Source organism: Dipodomys merriami, unplaced genomic scaffold (assembly GCF_024711535.1).
Source record: "Dipodomys merriami isolate MVZ:Mamm:240054 unplaced genomic scaffold, mDipMer1.0.p SCAF_34, whole genome shotgun sequence".
Classification (NCBI taxonomy): domain Eukaryota; kingdom Metazoa; phylum Chordata; class Mammalia; order Rodentia; family Heteromyidae; genus Dipodomys; species Dipodomys merriami.
The window spans coordinates 14,582,595-14,588,594 of record NW_027204937.1 but is presented as its reverse complement, the minus strand read 5'-3'; the positions used below and the strand labels follow the sequence as shown (position 1 = coordinate 14,588,594).

At 54.2% G+C, this 6,000-nt stretch overlaps 1 protein-coding gene across 14 annotated transcripts in view; it reads left to right on the top strand.

Moving 5' to 3' along the window:
* Positions 1 to 706: 706 nt before the first annotated feature.
* Positions 707 to 6,000, top strand: part of LOC138803435 (receptor-type tyrosine-protein phosphatase F) — a 91,670-nt gene continuing 86,376 nt past the window's right edge. For 4 of the 14 annotated variants that reach the window (XM_069987445.1, XM_069987446.1, XM_069987448.1 and 1 more), the window contains exon 1: positions 709 to 878. The gene's annotated coding sequence lies outside the window, so the exon portion shown is untranslated. Of the gene's footprint in view, positions 879 to 6,000 lie in introns of all 14 variants that reach the window. The other 10 variants (XM_069987440.1, XM_069987438.1, XM_069987439.1 and 7 more) reach the window with 4 other exon arrangements.

Below are 6,000 nucleotides of genomic sequence, written 5' to 3'. Positions count from 1 at the left end.
GACCTGGGAATGGGAGTGTGGTACCAGGGTTTGCTTAAGACTTGGGGTTCAGAAGATATTATTGGGGTTCAGAGCAAGATAGCTACTGCACTTTGGGGTTTACTTAGGGGCAGGGTCTTGGCATTAGTACTGGAGTCCATCCAGAGTCTAGGGTTGATCCATCACTTCTCAAGCTTTAGGGCAGGTGGAAATAAATGAAGACATTAGTTAGAATTAGAGGCCCATATAGTGTCCAGAGGTTCAGATTAAAATTACTCGTGCCCATTTCAGGACCAATTTAGGAGTCTGGACTCAATACTGGGCTTAAGGGTGGGTCTGAGCTACGTCTCAGGCTTGGATCTAAATGGAAATAGAAATGGGGGTCCTAGTACTACAACGAGTTCACGTTAGGATTGAGAGTCACTAGAAAGATCTAGACTTCCGATTGGAGTTTGGGGCTGTGCCTGCTCAAGACTGGGGTTCGGGCTCCACGCTGGCGCTGCAGTGGGGATTAGGCTCGGGCTTGGGTTGTGGCCTCGCTGGGCCTGCGCGGCTCCGCGGCTTTCCGAGTGAGCGAGCGAGCGAGCGAGAGTGCACGAGGGGAGGGGCGCCGCGGGCGCGCGCACGGCAGGGGCAGGGGCGCGGGCGCGAGCGCGGACGCGCGGCTGGAGCTGGCGCGGGAGCGGCGGGAGCGGTGGCGGCGGCAGCAGAGGCGGCGGCTCCGGCTCCAGCACCGGCTCCGGCTCCGGCTCCGGCTCCGGCTCCGGCTCCGGCTCCGGCCCGGGCGGTGGTGGCGGGAGCGGGACCAGGTGGTGGTGGTGGCGGCGGCCGAGGAGCCAGGAGAGGCGGCCTCGGCGGCTTGTGGGGGGACATGCGGACCGACGGCCCCTGGATAGGCGGTGAGTGACCCCCAGGGCCCCCCTCAGGTCCTCTCCGCGCCGGTTCCCAGCCCACCCTCCTAGCCTCGCCCCCTCCCCCGTGTGCGCCGGGGGAGACGGTCCTGGCGGGGGTCTGGTGGGGGGGCGACGCGAAGGCCGGGCCGCGCCCCCACCTGCCGCGCCCGCAGTCTCGGCTCGGCCCCCCCAGCCCCCGCGCCCGGCGGCTCCTCCCCGCGTTTACCCCGCGGCAGACGCCCCCCCACCGGCGCCGCGGCCCGCGAGCTCCCCGCTGCCCCTCTCCTCCCTCCCTCCCGCCGCACCTGAGCCGCAGCCCGCGCCCCTGGTGCAAAGTTTCCCCTTGCCTGTGTGCGCCCCCTCCCCGGCCCGGCCTCCCCCCACCCACCCCACCCCGCTCCCCACCTTCCGGCGCGGACGCGCTTCGGGGGCGGCTCTCAGCCTCCCACCACCACCCCCAGCTCCGGGCGGGTCCAGGCCGCGCCCCCACCCCCGCCGCACCGGCGCCCCCGCCCAGCCGGCGGGGGAGCCGCAGCCGGCGCGCCCCCATCTCGCTCGCGGGCCCCGGCGCACGTGCGGTCCCGGGATGCGCCGGGTGCGAGTTTGGAGCCCCCTCTCCGCCCCCGCCCCCACCGCTCGGTGACTGGCGCGGATTGGGGAGGGGCCGGAGCGGGCGGCGCCCACCCCCCCCCCCCACACCCCGGCTCGTTGCAACGCTCCGTCCCGTGAGGACGTGTCCACTCGGACCCGCTCCGAAAGTTCACTCCGTCGCCGCCCCTTGTCCCGTCCCGTGCCAGGTCCCCAGTTGCTGCGCCCCGTCTTAATCTCGGTGGCTTTATTTCCCTACGTGTCTCCATGTCTCCCTGTGTCCCTGCCTTGCTATCTCACCCCCTGCAGTCCCAGAGTCTCTCTCCAGCTGTCTCCCTTCTCCCTCTGGGGTCTCCCCTTCTCTCTCGGTCCCTGTGTTCTCTCCCTGCCCTGTTCTCTCTGCCCCGTTGTGTTCTCTCTGCTTAGGTCTCCCTCCCGGGGTCTCTCTGTGCTAGTGTCTCTGTACCCCCTCTGGTAGGCCCCTTCCCCCACTTCTCTGGAATGCTGCCCCTCTGGTTCCTCCACTCTGGGGGGAGGGGGAGGGGCTAGCCCGTCTCCCCACTTCAACCTCCCCTGCGGGGCCCCAAAGTTGGAATGGGGGGAGGGGATAGCAGTGGGAGCAGCTGCAGGACCTGCCTGAACTGTGAAATGGGGCCACATTGATGCCCCTGGGGGAGGACCAGGGAGGCTGGACTGCCAAACGTTGGTGACTGAGGCCCCACTTTGGGGACGAATCCTGAGTGATGGGGGGTGCAGGCTCTGGCTGGAGAATCCAGGGAAGTGTAGTGCACTGAGGTGGGAGGCCTGGAAAAGGGTTTGGGGTATCCCTTCCAAGAGGAAGGACTCAGGAAGGGATCCTGTCAGGGATCTGATAGCATCCAGAGGAGAGTTCTGACAGGAAATACAAGGAAATTCTGTTTGGCTTCTTAGAAACTCTTGCTTCAGGGAGCATGAAAATCCCTTTTTTCCTGATTATATGAATGAGCCCAGGGCTTCCTTGAGTACAGCCTCTGTATTTTAGCTGGGCCTCAGGCCACACACCACGCACACCACGCACCCTGCATACTTCTCCTTTCCCACCTGCCTTCCCAATCTCATCCCTCATACACGTTCCACATTCCCTTCCTTCTTGTCCTTGCCTGCTCTGACCCCCATACCAACCAGGGCTCAGAAATCCGCTGTGCTTGCACACTTACAGCACACCTGTGCACATGCATACTCAGTCCTGTGCCTTCTGGTACATGCACTTCTGTGCATAGTTTTGCTTGTTTAATTTCTCTTTTATCACTTGAAATGTCTTTGTGTCTTTTCCAATTGCTCCCCCCCCCCTTTTTTTTTTTAAACTGGTCCTGGGGCTTGAACTTAGTGCCTGGGTGCTGTCCCTGGGCTGCTTTTGCTTAAGTTTAGCACTCTACCACTGGAGCCACAGTGTCACTTCTGGCTTTTCCTGAGTAATTTATTGGAGATAAGAGTCTTACAGACTTTCTTGCCCAGGCTGGCTTCAAACCCCGATCCTCAGGTCTCAGCCTCCTTATTAGCTAGGATTATAGGTGTGAGCCACTGGCGCCAGGCTACTTTTTCATTTCTTTCTTTTTTTTTTTTTTTTTTTTTTGGTTGGTTGTGGGGCTTGGACTCTGGGCTTGGGCACTGTCCCTGTGCTCTTCAGCTCAAGGTGAATGCTCTACTGCTTGAGCCACAGAGTCACATCCAGTTTTCTAGTGGTTTATTGGAGATAAGAGTCTCAGGGACTTTCCTCCCTGGGCTGACTTTGAACTGTGATCCTTAGATCTCAGCCTCCTGAGTAGCTAGGATTACAGGCCTGAGCCACCAGCGCCCGGCTCATTTCTTGATCAGGAAGCATTTTAAGGTGATTCCTCCATCTCCTTCCTCTTTTTTCTTTATTTTGCAGCTGCTGACCTCCCTCTCTCTGTCCTGCCTGTGTACAGTGTGTGCTACATCCTACCCACAAGCCCAGCTGGTGCTAGTGTGGTATATAGGACTTTGCAAAGAGCAGGGTGGGTTTGGATGCTGGAGAAGCAGTTTGGCAGGGGATTTGGTAGACTGAAACAAAACTAGATTGGCTAAACCTCTTTTGGGAATTGCATTGATGTGCAATAAAATAGTGGCCCTGGTGCTTTGTGCTTTCTTCACTCTTCTTCCCAGCAGCCCTAACCTGGGATTCTTGTCAGGGAGTGGTGGCACCCGGACTTAATGCACTAGAGATTGGTACATATTGAACCTGCTCCTCCAGCCTCCAGCCTTGGTCCTCAAGGAGGTCACTTTCTCCCCAATCTCAGTTTTAACCCTGGTAGAACAGGCCCTTGTGGGCGTTAGGGCTGCTATGAGAAGCCACTGAAACTGTGTGGCAGTACATTCTCAGCGATGGCAGTAACTTCATGGGACTATAAAAGCGATTCAGTAACCTACTATTGATTGCTGACTACATTGGAGGCACCAAAGCTAGGCACATTCAGCCAGGCTGTTTGCTTTCTGTAGGACTAACAGCTGTGTAGAAGAGGTAGTACACCCTTTAGTTGCTGAGGTTGTGGCATCAGTTAACTTAAAGCATCTGCAGTTCTGAGCTAAGATTAGAAGATTGGGGAGTTCACCATAAAATGGAGGAGTTTGAGGTCAAAGTGTGATGAGTCCCAGAGGAGACGGAAGAAGGGCTGTCTGAGCCAGGTTCAGAAGGCTGAACAGGAGTTTACCAGTTGAAGAAGGGAGAAAGAACACTATTGGTAGAGAAAACAAAAAAACAACAACAACAAAAAACTAATATGAAGAGAGTAAGAGAAACCACTTGTAGGGCATTTAGAAATTACAGAGCTCTGAGAGATACCTGTGACTTAGAAAACAGGATTTCACTGGGCGCTGGTGGCTCGTGCCAGTAATCCTAGCTTCTAAGGAGGCTGAGATCTGAGGATCATGGTTCAAAGCTAGCCTGGGCAGAAAGACCATGAGACTCTTATCTCCAATGAATCACCAGAAAACTGGAAGTGGTACTGTGGCTCAAGGGACAGTGCCCAGACCCAGAGTTCAAGCCCCACAACAAAAAGAAAAAAGAAAACAGGGAATTTTAACATTTTTCTTTTTGTTTGTTTGCTTGCTTTGTGTCAGTATTGGGGCTTAACTTTTCCACTCAAGTTTGGCACTCTACCGCTAGAGCTACAGCTCCACTTGTAGCGTTTTGCTGATTAATTGGAGATAAGAATCCATGGACTAGGGCTGGGAATATAGCTTAGTGGTAGAGTACTTGCCTAACATGTATGAAGCCCGGGGTTTGATTCCTCAGTACCACATAACCAGAAAAGGCCAGAAATGGCACTGTCACTCAAGTGGTAGAGTGCTAGCCTTGAGCAAAAAAGCAGCTCAGGATTAGTGCCCAGGCCCTGAGTTCAAGCCTAAAGACTGGCAAAAAAAAAAAAAAAAAAAAAGACTCCAGGGACTTTCCTGCCTGGACTGGCTTTGAACTGCAATCCTTAAATCTTAGCCTCCTGAGTAGCAACAATTAAAGGTGTGAGCCACCAGTACCTGGCTGACACCAAAGGTTTAAAGTGAGGGTGATGGCTATGGATTGTGCTGTGGTCAGATTTATTTTTCTAGAAGATGGCTTCTGGGTGAAGCAAAGTAGAGATGGGATGGCATGCTCAGTGAGGAAAATACTGGAGTGAAGTTAGGTGAAAGAACTGTGGCCTGATAGAGTTGGGGGCCTGGGCCATTAGGAAGACCCATTCGTCAGGACAGGATAGCTTATTAAATGTGGAGCGAGGAAGAGAAAGGAGCCCAAGTTCCCAGGAAGCTAGGTACGGCTTTCCTGAAGGCCTTCAAACATTTGGACAGTCCTGGGTAGGAATCTCACATCAGGTGGATGCTGAATTCAGGGTCTGATGTGTTGTCTTTGAGGTGCTTGGGCACTTGGGATTCAGTGGAGGTGGGGGGCTCTGCAGAGGTGGGTATATGAAAATAGAATCTGGGAGGACATTTTGTGCCAAAGAAGGAGAGCCACAGATATAGGAGAGCCGACGGTGATACTCATCAAGAGAAGGCAGCTTCAGACAGTGGTACAGAGCTTAGAATTTGGTTTTGAATTACTGGAGTTTGACTTGACTTGAGCATGTTGCTTAACATCTCTGAGTCAATTTCCTCATTTGTTAAGTGAGTATAATAAAATTCCATGTCTCATAGGGTTGTAAGGTGGATTAAAGTTAATATGCATTAAGTAGTTAGAACTAGGTCTGATACCTCCTAAGTACTGTTACTCAGTGGTGTTGGTAGTAATCATTTTAACCATTGACAACAAGAGTAGTATAAGCCCACTTCCCATCAGAATCACCCAAGATTGCCTTAAAAAACCTATACTGGTCACCTAAGGTAGCTGCAGTTCTGAGCTGGAGTTAGCAGGTAGGTAGTTTGACAAGGAGAAGAATGCTTTTGCCCTCAGCCCTCATCATCATCAATGGGATTGTATGTTACTCAGATATATTTAACCTTCAGCTGGACAAGTGTAAGAAGAATAAAGGTGGGTAGAATTCTGGGAAGA